Source organism: Anabrus simplex, chromosome 2 (genome assembly GCF_040414725.1).
Source record: "Anabrus simplex isolate iqAnaSimp1 chromosome 2, ASM4041472v1, whole genome shotgun sequence".
In the NCBI taxonomy this organism is placed as follows: domain Eukaryota; kingdom Metazoa; phylum Arthropoda; class Insecta; order Orthoptera; family Tettigoniidae; genus Anabrus; species Anabrus simplex.
Window position 1 is genome coordinate 1157742711 of NC_090266.1, and position 13331 is coordinate 1157756041.

Consider the following 13331-nt stretch of genomic DNA (forward strand, 5'->3'; position numbering starts at 1 on the left):
ATTAGCGACTTAGTTTCTCTTTAAGGTGTTAGAAATAATTAATGTGTACCAAGTAGCATTAGAACAGATTACAAATTGAGCACGCGAGAGCATTGTGAGCGTTCAATTATATCACTGAGCCTGTAATTCTGTTCACAGTACACTCTGAACTCGAGGAAAGTGAAAATCATAAGTTCTGAAAAGCTCAAGCAGAGGGAGAGTGTGGTGGCTAAATATCCTGGTACGACGATCATGCACGATAAAAATGAAATGTCGTATGGCTTTTAGTGCCGGGAGATCCCAGGACGGGTTCGGCTCGCCAGGTGCAGGTCTTTTGATTTGACTCCCGTAGGCGACCTGCGCGTCGTGATGAGGATGAAATGATGATGAAGACAATACATACACCCAGCCCCCGTGCCAGAGAAATTAACCAATGATGGTTAAAATTCCAGACCCTGCCGGGAATCGAACCCGGGACCCCTGTGACCAAAGGCCAGCACGCTAACTTAGCCGATGACGGCTCCTGAGTGTCAGGCGCTAGAACAAAAGTGCACACTGCCGGTATCGACAGTCAGCTAGTAGGCGAAGGGGAAGGGCGCTTCTGACGGGATAGCAAGTCAATATCTCGGTCTCGCTTGAGAATGTTTCGGAGCAATTGACACTCCGTGTTCCGAAACAGCGGAATATAACGGTGCACCGGCACAGTGTCCCGAAACAGGGACATAGTGCCCAACCCTACCGGGAAGCACGTGTCGACTAGCGAGCGAGTTGAGACAAGTTAGCTCTCGGAGAGTTGCGAGGGAATTTCCGTTAGTTGCTCTCGGCACTGTGTCCATTAGCGAGTAACTGCTATAGGGAGGTTCTCGCCAGTATTTACTCTCAAGTGTACGGGCACCTGAACACGGTTCGTATCTTGAGAGCTAACCTCCGAGAGGGCCGGGGAGCATGTGTCGACTAGTGAGCAAGTTGAGACAAGTTGGCTCTCGGAGAGTTGCGAACGAATTTCCGTTAGTTGCTCTCGGCACTGTGTCCCTTGGCGAGTAACTGCTATCGAGAGGTTCTTGCCAGTATTTACTCTCAAGTGTACGGGCACCTTAATTGAGGAAGCTGAGAATAATATACAAAGTCCTAGGAGCAAGGTAGGCGATAAAATAAGAGACAAGCGGGCTAGTGTACTATAGAAGAATCCAGGTTATTCAGTGCTGAAAAAGGTACATCAGGCAATGGGTGAGGGAAAAGTAGACTACTGAGCTAGTGGCTGCGGGGCTTGTTTCAAGTAGCTAGCAGCTTGCATTCCGGAGATAGTGGGTTCGAACCCCACTGTCGGCAGCCCTGAAGATGGCCCCTTTCGTAGTTTACCATTTTCACACCAGACAAACTGCGGCCATGGTCCGCTTCCCTCCCACTCCTAGACCCTTCCTATCCAATCGTCGCCGTAAGACCTATCTGTTCGGTGCGACGTAAAGCAAAGATAACGTAGACTTGCGTAGTGAAATTGAACTGAAAAATGTAGGTGAAATTTCCTATGCCCCACTACCACCTGTGAGTGTGGAGTCCTTTTTTTCTGCTTCCAAAATGATTTTAACAGATTAAAGATACAGTCTGACTGGGAAATTCGGAGAAGATTATTATTGTTATGTACTGTAAAGCAAACTACGAATAAAAGTGCTGTAGGGATGTTCCTCACAAATAAATAAACACATACTCAGTTCGTGTTTACACCGTTGTAGGATGCCTACTGTGCTGTAATTATATTAAGTGACTAGCAAGATACCCGTGCATCGCTACGGTATTATACTGAAATTTGTAATTGAATGCTTATTGTTTTATATATAATCCGCCGAAATTCGCGATCTGACTCGTTTTCCAATAGATTACGGCAAGTTTCCTCCCACTTTTCAATCTTTCTTTCCAGAACTCGATTTCGTACTTCCCGGGCTAGGTCCAGGTATTCCACCCGGTCAGTTGGGTCCCTAAATCTTTGCCATCTTTTCCTATAAGAATTTTTAATATGGATCAAATCCGTGAGGAGATCCGGCGTGGTGTCGTCTTGGGTGCCTTGGCGGTACTGAACCCGCGGCTGGACTGCATTTTTCGTCATTACCCGTCCAGGACCCGTTTCCAGCGCGGTCTGCACATTTGACGACGGTCCAGAACATTATTATTATATATATATAATTCGCTGAGGCCATCAAGGACCACGTTAAGTCTTGTGTCATTTGACACTGAACTTGGCCTTCTTTAGAGCCCAAATTTCCCTCATTTTTTGTGAGTGGGCCTGCTTACGCTCCTCTGTCCAAGGGGCTCCGTGTCTTCTCTTCGGTTGCTCGTCTCGGTTTAGCCCGTTCGTCAATATTTTCTTGCCGAAGAGATCTCGGTTAAGGGCGTCTTCATCTGAGATATGTAGCATTTGCAGGTCTTCTTTGGTATTTCTAAACCAGGGAATTGTGGTTTTGGGGTTTGAATAAAAAAAGTGAAAGATTTCTTTAGTTAACTTTCTTCCGTCCATTCTTTTCAGATGACCGTAAAATCGTGCCCGTCTTTTTCTGATTGTGTCGGTAATTTTCTCCATTTTGCTGTAGACTTCCTTGTTGGATCTCTTTTGATGGATTCCATTTCTGTACTTTGATCTCAAGATTCCTCTCACAATTTTGCGTTCTCTTTTCTCCAGTTCTTCAAGGAGTCCTTTGTTGGCATTTAGAGACAGGGTTTCGGCTGCATATAGAACTACTGGCTTCAGAGCTGTTTCATACTGACGTATCTTGGTGTTTTGGGAAAGGCATTCTTTTTGTAGATTGTGCGGGATATTTGGTAGGCTATTTCCAGTTTGCGTACTCGCTCCTGAAGTGCTTCTTTGTCCAGTCCATTTTTCATGATGATCTCACCCAGGTATTTGAATTTGTCTACTCGGGTGATGTCCCCGTATTTTGTATGGAGTTTTGGTGGAGCCTCTTTGATGTTAGTCATTACTTCTGTTTTCTCAAACGATATCTGCAAACCAATTTGTTCGGCAATTTCCTTTAAAATTTCAACTTGAGCTGTAGCGGTTTCTATGTCGTTTGAGAGAACAGCAATATCATCGACAAATGCTAAGCAGTCTGTTGCGATCCCCTTGGGTTTGGTTCCTATTCTCAATGGACTGTAGTTGGTTTCCTGTAATCTCACCCGCCAGGTTCTGATGATCTTTTCAAGAACACAGTTGAAGAGTATCGGGGATAGCCCATCACCTTGTCGGACTCCTGTTTTGATGTCAAAGGAATGCGAGAGACATCCGTGGAACTTCACGTTGGATTTTGTATCGGTCAGGGTGGCTCTAATTAATGCCAGCAGTTTCAAATCAACTCCAAATTCATTTAAGATGTTTAGCAGGACTTCCCGGTCAATGGAGTCGTACGCTTTCTTAAAGTGCACAAAGACAGACACATACTGCTTGGACCTTAGTGTACAATATCTGATGATCGTTTTGAGATTTTGGATCTGTTCAGCTGTTGAGCGACCTTTTCTGAACCCTCTTTGGTATTCACCTATTTGATGTTCGACTTGTAATTCCAAACGCTCCAGGATGGCAAGTGATAGAATTTTGTAAGTCACGGGTAGCAAAGATATTCCTCTGTAGTTGTTGATGTTCTTCATGCTGCCTTTTTTGTGTAATGGATGGATCAAAGCTATTTTCCAATCTTCGGGTAGGGTCTCCTTGTTCCATATTTCTTCTATTTGCTTTTGCAAGATATCAAGTGATTCCTCTGGGGCATATTTCCATAGTTCTGCTACTACTGAGTCTTCCCCCGGCGCTGTGTTATTTTGGGGACGGGCAATGTGGCGCTTGATTTCATCTCTGTAGGGTGGTCTGGAATCTGGGTACCTGAGTAAGGGTTCCTTGGTCTCAATGGCGCTTTGCGGTTTAGAGCAATTAAGTAAATTCTTGAAGTAATCTGCCAGAATGCAGCAATTTTCTTCATTTGACGTCGCCAGTGTGCCGTCCTTTCGCTCAAAGCATAGAGATGGTGGTTTATAGCCAGTGAGTTTGCGTTTGAAGGCTCTATAGTACTCTCTGCTTTCATTCTTCCTAAAGTTTTGTTCTATCTTTTCAATGAGAGATTTTTCGTATTTACGTTTCTCAGTTCTGAACACCCTAGGTGCTTGGGCACGTTGGGTTTTGTAGGTTTCCCAATCATTTTCTGATTTCGTAGAGTAGTACTGTTTCCACGCATTGAGTCTTTCTTGGAGGACTGATTCGCAGGTACCATTCCACCAGGCATGCTTTTTGCTTCTCTTGATTTCTGCAACGTCTTTGGCGGCCTCAACAAGGAGATTTTTGGCGTTGTTAAAGTCACAGTCATTTGGTCTAGCCTTCTCCTGGAACTCCTCGACCCTTTGCCGAAGTTTATCATTGTCGAAGCGTGTGATATGTTTGGTTGTCTTCCTTATGTTTGCGGGAATTGGTTTGAATTTGATAAGAGACATATAATGATCTGAGGCCACATTGATGCCTTTCTTTACCTTGACATTCATAATCTCAGGGCTGTTTCTCCTGGAGACTGCAACATGATCAATTTGGAACTCTCCGAGAGCTTGGACGGAAGAAAGCTAAGCCATTTGCTTTCTGGGTAGATGGCGAAAGTGGGTCGACATGACCTGCAGGTTGTGATTTTTGCAAATGGACACCAGCCTTTTGCCGTTGGGATTGGTTCTTTTGTGAGCAGGGTAATTTCCTATAACTTTCTTGTACTTCTGTTCACGACCTAGTTGGGCATTGAAATCACCCAAAAGAAGCTTGACATGGTGTTTGGGGATTTTGTTTAATTTTTCATCCAGTAGGTCCCAGAAATTATCAACTTCGTCTGGATCAGACTTGTTCTTATCGTTTGTAGGAGCATGTGCGTTAACTAGGGCGTAGGTTTTGTTCGCGCATTTAATTGTGAGTATAGACAATCTGTCATTCACAGGTTCGAAATTTGCAACCGATTTAAGGATCTTGGTTCTAACAGCAAACGCGGTTCCAAGCATCACAGCTCCATTGAGGATTCCTCTTTGCGCTTTGCTCTTGAAAAATTGGTAGCCTTCGGATTCAAAAATCTCTTCATCTGGGTACCTTGTTTCCTGTAGGGCCTTTATGGATATCTGATTTTCGTGAAGAGCTTTGGTGAGGGTTTTCTGCTTGCCAGTTTGTGTAAGTGAATTTATGTTGAAAGTTGCTAGAAAGGTTTTAGATTTTGGCCTGAGTTTTTGACTCTTCGGGGTATACCGAGACGCTCCGACTCGTCTCTTGCATGATGTCGAGTCTCCCCCAGAATCCGAACGAGACTCGTGCGCCGTGGCGTTCACGACGAGGGATTTATCCGAAGATTTACCCCCTGGGGTATGTTTCTTGAAATGTTGTGCCATCATGCTTTTTGACTTGAGTTTGCTTTGGACGGGTACCCATCCTTTTACAACTAGGGTTGTTAGCCCTAGAGGTTGCCTCAAGATGTTTTCTGGCTTCTGGTCATTTACCAGTCTTCGCATTAACCCTGGCAAGGGACCAGTTTATTTCACGGTGGTATTTTATTTCCCTACTACCCTCTGACTCTGCTGGCGGCAGAGCCAGCGAGCTTCCCCAATTCCAATGGGACGCGCCCGATGAAGGTAACCGGTAAATCCCCACACGGGACATTATTATTATTATTATTATTATTATTATTATTATTATTATTATTATTATTATTATTATTATTATTAGGGTAGGTGATATCAGTTGGATTTAGGTTATTATTATTATTATTATTATTATTATTATTATTATTATTATTATTATTATTATTATTATTATTATTATTATTATTATTATTAAAGATGTTCTGGACCCCATCGCAAGATGCAAGTCCGCTACTTGGCGGTAAATTACATCTGCTGCCACTGTCATTGTTAACAATGTGACCAGCACCATTGTCGCGCGTAGCCAAGTGTGCGGGATTTCTGGCGATACGAATGACATACTGTAATTCCGTGCATTATTGACCTTATTATAGAGGTGAACAATTGGACAAACAATCTCATTCCTATCGTTTATTTCAAAGGTGTTTAAATTTTTATTTATATGTCGGAGAATCTACTGTAATCTAAGAACGTTCTCCGAAGAAAAAGATGGCTCTTGAAAACGAACCCAGGAAAGTTAAAAAATGATCGGTTTATGATCAGAATAAGTACATCGGAAATCTACAGCCTGTTTCCAGTCATTCGACAGGGTCAGGAATGGAATGAATAAAGCCCCCATCTGGCGGCGGCAATAGGAATTGTGCCGGCTGCCGAAGCCTGTCACACTCCTCTGGAGCCATGGATAATGAATGACAAATGAAATGAAATGATATTGGAGAGTGTTGCTAGAATGAATGATGACAGGGAAAACCGGAGTATCCGGAGAAAATCCTGTCCCGCCTCCGTTTTATCCAGCACGAATGTCTCATGGAGTTACCGGAATTTGAACCACATAACCCAGCTGTGAGAGGCAGGCGCGCTGCCACCTGAGCAACGGAGGCTCCTTATAAGTACATTATGAACAGTAAAATCAACTATTCTCACCTCCTTTTACACTCCACCGCCGTTAAGTTTATTTACCCCCCCCCCCCCCAAAAAAAATAACTGAAAGGCATGTTTCTTTATGTTTAAAGGAGATTCCAAACACCAATGTTCACGTCTATTACCTTCAGTTTTGAGATATAAGTATCCCCATAAAAATAATTAACTTTTTTCACTTCCTTTCACACTCCTCCCCCCTCCTTAGTGAATTTTCCGGCAAAAAATACTTGTTTCTTTAATAGTAAAGGATCTTCTAAATACCAATTATCACGACTCTAACTTCCTCAGTTTTTGATTTGTGTGACCTCATGAAAGGAATTCAACTCCTTTTCAATCCCGCCCCCCAAGATGGTGTTAATATACGGAAAGATCTTCATTGGGGTAATCACATAAATGAGATTGTAAATAAAGGGTACCGATCTCTGCACATGGTTATGAGGGTGTTTAGGGGTTGTAGTAAGGATGTAAAGGAGAGTGCATATAAGTCTCTGGTAAGACCCCAACTAGAGTATGGTTCCAGTGTATGGGACCCTCACCAGGATTACCTGATTCAATAACTGGAAAAAATTCCAAAGAAAAGCAGCTCGATTTGTTCTGGGTGATTTCCGACAAAAGAGTAGCGTCACAAAAATGTTGCAATGTTTGGGTTGGGAAGAATTGAGAGAAAGAAGAAGAGCTGCTCGACTAAGTGGTATGTTCCGAGCTGTCAGCGGAGAGATGGCGTGGAATGACATTAGTAGACGAATAAGTTTGAATGGCGTTTATAAAAGTAGGAAAGATCACAATATGAAGATAAAGCTGGAATTCAAGAGGACAAACTGGGGCAAATATTCATTTATAGGAAGGGGAGTTAGGGATTGGAATAACTTACCAAGGGAGATGTTCAATAAATTTCCAATTTCTTTGAAATCATTTCGGAAAAGGCTAGGAAAGCAACAGATAGGGAATCTGCCACCTGGGCGACTGCCCTAAATGCAGATCAGTGTTGATTGATTGATTGATTGATTGATTGATTGATTGATTGATTGATGATTCCCCCCCAAAAACGCGTTTGTCTTTGTTTTTAAAGGAGATCCAAATACCAATTTTCACGTCTGAAACAACTTTAGTTTTTATTAGACGTAAGTATTCTCATACAATAAAGTCAATTCATTTTTCAATTCTTTCACCTCCCCCGCCCCCCTTTCACTGGATTTTTCGAGAATACGTGTTTCTTTACTGTTGAAGCAGAATCCAAATATCAAATTTCACGTCGGTAACATCTTCATTTTTGATATATCAATAGCTTAATTAAGATAATTCAACACCATTTTCAGTCACTTTACCCCCCCCCTCCAGCCAAGTGGTATTCGGAAAACAAAAAATACACGTTTCTTGAATTTTAATAGAGATTAAAAAAACACCATTTTTCACTTCTGTAACATGTTAAGTTTTTGAGATATACTGTAGAAATTCTCATTTTAAAATTTAACACCCTTTTTACTGTAGTTCCCCTTAATTAGAGTTTCCAGGAACAAATCCCCTATGTTTCTTTACATTTACAGGAGATTCCAAATACCACTTTTTACGTCTGTAACATTTTACGTTTCTCAGGTATTCTGTAGATATAGTCTTTCAAAAATTTCACCCCAATTTGTCACTCCTGTTTAACCGCCAGCAATTGAATTTTCCAAAAACAAAAAAATACATGTTACTTTATTTTTAAAGCAGATCCCATGTACAAATGTTCAGTTCTGTAATATCTTCAGTTTCTGAGATATATATATCCTCATTAATGGCATTCAACCCATTATTCACCCTTGTACACCCCTCCTATTGGGATTTTCCGAAAACAAAAAAATACATGTTTCTTTATTTTTAAAGGAGGTTCTAAATACTAATTTTTACATCTGTAAACTTTTCAAGTTTTAAGATGTAGATACACTCATTTTAAAAGTTCACCCCCCTTTTCACCCCCCATATTTGGATTTCCCAAAAACGAAAAATACCTGTTTCTTTATTTTTAAAGTAGATCCCAAATACCAATTTTCAGGTCTGTAATATCTTCAGGTTCTGAAATAAAAGTAGCCTCATTAAAGGCATTCAACCAATTTTCACCCTTTTCCCCCCTTACTATAGGGATTTTTCGAAAACAAAAAGTACGTGTATCTTTATTTCTAAGAGAGATTCTAAATACCAATTTTTACATCTATAAACTTTAAAAGTTTTGAGATATAGATAAACTCATTTTAAAAATTCACCCCTTTTCAACCCCCCCCCATTAATTGGATTTTCCAAAAAGAAAAAATACGGGTTTCTTTATTTTATAGGAGATCCCAAACACCAATTATCAGGTCTGTAATATCTTAAGTTTATGTGATACTAGCAATATACCCGTGCTTCGCTACGGTGTTATACCGAAATTTGTAATTGAATGCTTATTGTTGAATGCCGAAATTCGCGATCTGACTCGTTTTCTGCGAGAATCCACCAAAATTCGAGATCTGACTCGTTTTCTAATAGATTACGGCAAGTTTCCTCCCATTTTTCAATCTTTCTTTCCAGCAATCGGTTTCGTACTTCCCGGGCTAGGTCCAGATATTCTACCCGGTCAGTTGGGTCCCTAAATCTTTGCCATCTTTTCCTATAAGCATTTTAAATATGGATCAAATCGTTCAGGAGATCCGGCGTGGTGTCGTCCTGGATGCCTTGGCGGTACTGAACCCGCGGCCGGACTGCATTCTTAGTCATTAGCAGTCCAGGACCCGTTTCCAGCGCGGTCCGCACATTTGACGACGGTCCACAACATTATTATTATTATTATTATTATTATTATTATTATTATTATTATTATTATTATTATTATTATTATTATTATTATTATTATTATTATAGATGTTCTGGACCCCACAGCAAGATGCAAGACCGCTACTTGGCGGTAACTTACATCCCCTGCCATTGTCATTGTTGACAATGTGACCAGCACCATCGTCGCGCGTAGGCAAATGTGCGGGATTTCTGGCGATAAGAATGACATACTTCCGTGCATTATTGACCTTATTATAGAGGTGAACGGACGGTCAATCTCTTTCCTATCGTTTATTTCAAATTAGTTTAAATTTTTATTTATATGCCAGCAGAATCTACTGTAATCTAAGAACGTTCTCCGAAGAAAAAGATGGTTCTTGAAAATGAACCCAGGAAAGGTTAGAAATGATCGGTTTATGATCAGAATAAGTTCATCGAAAATCTATAGCCTGTTTCCAGTCATTCGACAGGGTCAGGAATGGAATGAATAAAGCCCCCGTCTAGCGGCGACAATAGGAATTGTTCCGGCTGCCGAAGCCTGTCGCACTTCTGTGGGGCAATGATTAATAAATGACAAATGAAATGAACTGATATTGGACAGTGTTGCTGGAGTGAATGATGACAGGGAAAACCGGAGTATTCGGAGAAAAACCTGTCCCGCCTCCTTTTTGTCCAGCACGAATGTCACATGGAGTGACCGGGATTTAAACCACGGAACCCAGCTGTGAGAGGCCGGCGCGCTGCTGCCTGAGCAACGGAGGCTCCGTGTAAGTACATTGCGAACAGTAAAATCAATTGGTCTCCCCTCCTTTTACACCCCACCGGCGTTAAGTGTATTTACCCCCCCACCAAAAAAAAAAAAGAATGAAAAGATGGCGTGCTTCTTTATGTTTAAAGGAGATTCCAAACACCAATGTGGTCACGTCTATTACCTTCAGTTTTGAGATATAAGTATACCCATACAAATAATTCACTTTTTTCACTTCCTTTCAAACTCCTCCCCCTCCCCACTAAGTGAATTTTCCGGCAAGAAATACTTGTTTCTTTAATAGTAAAGGGTTTTCTAAATACCAAATATCACGACTCTAACTTCTTCAGTTTTAGATTTATGTGTCCTCACGAAAGGAATTCAATTCCTCTTCACTCCCCCCCCCCCACACACCCCAAGATGGTTTCCCCCAAAAACGCGTTTTCCTTTGTTTTAAAAGGAGATCCAAATACCAATTTTCACGTCTGTAACAATTTTAGTTTTTATTAGCTTATGTATTCTCATAAAAATAAGTCAATTAATTTTTCTATTCTTTAACCCCCCCCCCCTCATTGGATTTTCCGAGAATACGTGTTTCTTTACTTTTAAAGCAGATTCCAAATATCACATTTCACGTCTGTAACATCTTCATTTTTGAGATATCAGTAGCCTAATTAAAAGAATTCAACACCATTTTCAGTCATTATTAACTACCCCCTCCACCCAAGTGGCATTTCCGAAAACAAAAAATACACGTTTCTTTATTTTTAAAGGAGATTCTAAGTACAAATTATTACATCTATAAACTTTAGAAGTTTTGATATATAGATATACTCATTTTAAAAATTCACCCCCTTTTCACCCCCTATTAATTGGATATTCCAAAAACCAAAAAATACGTGTTTCTTTATTTTTAAAGGAAATCTCAAACGCCAATTTTCAGGTCTGTAATATCTTCATGTTCTGAAATATAAGTAGCCTCATTTAAGGCATTCAACCCCTTTTTCACCCTTTTCCACCCTTCCTATTGGGATTTTCCGAAAACAAAATAATACGTGTTTCCTTATTTTTAATGGATATGCTAAAGACCAATTTTTACATCTATAAACTTTAAAAGTTTTGAGATATAGATACACTCATTTTAAAAATTCACCCCCCTTTTCACCCCCATTAATTGGATTTTCCGAAAACAAAAATATACACGTTTCTTTATTTTTAAAGGAGCTCCCAGACACCAATTTTTAGGTCTGTAATATCTTCATTTTCTGAGATATAAGTATCCTCATTAAATTCACTCAAACAATTTTGCAGCCCTTTTCACCCTGCCTATTGCGATTTTCGGAAAACAAAAAAAATACGTGTTTCTTTATTTTCAATGAAGATTCTAAATACCAATTTTTACATCTGTAAACTTTCAAAGTTTTGAGATATAGATACACTAATTTTAAAATTCACCCCCCATTTCACCCTCCCATTAATTGGATTTTCCAAAAATAAAAAAATACGTGTTTCTTTATTTTTAAAAGAGATCAAAGGTACCAATTTTCAGGTCTGTAATATGTTCAGTTTCTGAGATATAAGTACCGGTATCCTCATTAAAGGCATTCAACCAATATTTCACCCTTTTTCACCCCTCCCATTGGAATTTTCCGAAAACAAAAAAATACGTGTTTCCTTATTTTTAAAGAAGATTCTAAATACCAATTCTTACATCTGTAAACCTTTAAAGTGTTGAGATATAGATACACTCATTTTAAAATTTCACCCCCTTTTTCACCCCCTTAGAGACGGAATATCCAAAAATCCTCTCTTAGCGAGCACCTACATCTTATTATGAATGTATCCTCAAAATTTCATTTCTTTATGTCAAGTAGTTTTGGCTCGGCGATGATGAATCAGTCAGTCAGTCAGGACAAGTTACTTTATATATATATAGATAAGTATCCTCATTAAAGACATTCAACCCGTTTTTCCCCCGTTTTCACCCCTCTTAATGGGATTTTACGAAAACAAAAAAAATACGTCTTTCTTTATTTTTAATGAAGATTCTAAATACCAATTTTTACATATGTAAACTTTCAAAGTTTTGAGATATAGATACACTCATTTTAAAGGTTCACCCCCCTTTTCACCCTACCATTAATTGGATTTTCCAAAAATAAAAAAATACGTGTTTCTTTATTTTTAAAAGAGATCAATAGTACAAATTTTCAGGTCTGTAATATGTTCAGTTTCTGAGATATAAGTACCGGTATCCTGATTAAAGGCATTCAACCCCTTTATCACTCTTTTTCACCCCTCCTATTGGGATTTTCTTAAAAAATAACGTGTTTCCTTATTTTTAAAGAAGATTCTAAATACTAATTTTTACATCTGTAAACTATTAATGTTTTGAGATATAGATACAATCATTTTAAAATTTCACCCCCCTTTTCACCCCCTTAGCGATGGAATATCCAAAAATCCCCTCTTAGCGAGCACCTACATATTAATATGAATGTATCCCCAAAATTTCATTTCATTATGTTCAGTAGTTTTGGCTCGGCGATGATGAATCAGTCAGTCAGTCAGTCAGTCAGTCAGTCAGTCAGTCAGTCAGGACAAGTTATTTTATATATATATATAGATTTTAGTCTTAAGGTTTTAGTTCAGTACTGATTATGATTTTTCATATAATCCATAACTGTTTCTGATAAATGTATTTTTAATTGTCTTAATTTTGAAGTTATTTCTGCTAAGAATTGGTGTAGGCCTACCACGTTTCTTAAAGTACAAAAATGATCACGTTACAATGTATGTTGTAATATTTTAAAGTATACTTTCTGTATATTTACAAATTTTAAAGCATATTTTAAGTGCTATTTCTCTCTCTTTAAAGCCCATATACTTGTTTTAAAATCCTATTTTAGGTGCCTAAAACAAAAGCTTTAAAATTACAAAGTAATGGACTTCGTTTCGGTTCCGTATTGACTTTAAATATCTAGGATAAAATTCTAAAAAACAATTTAAATGTATTAAGTCCTCTTATTCAATAGAAATTATTGCCATTTAATAAATGTTCTGTCAAAAATGCTACATAGTAGAACATATTTCGACCTAGCCTAGAGGCCATCTTCAGCTTAAAATACGCAAGGATGAAAAACATGTATAAAAACAGTGATCCATAAAAAATCAAATGAGATAAAATACAATCAGCAATTGCAATAAAAATCCATGTTTAGAAATGTTCATTGCTTCAATCTTGTTGTAAGATGAATCTAGT

At 39.1% G+C, this 13331-nt stretch overlaps 1 protein-coding gene across 3 annotated transcripts in view; it reads left to right on the plus strand.

The window, feature by feature from the left end:
* The window catches only part of LOC136863371 (uncharacterized), a 114358-nt gene that overhangs the window by 33904 nt on the left and 67123 nt on the right, over positions 1-13331 (plus strand). The window lies entirely within an intron of this gene.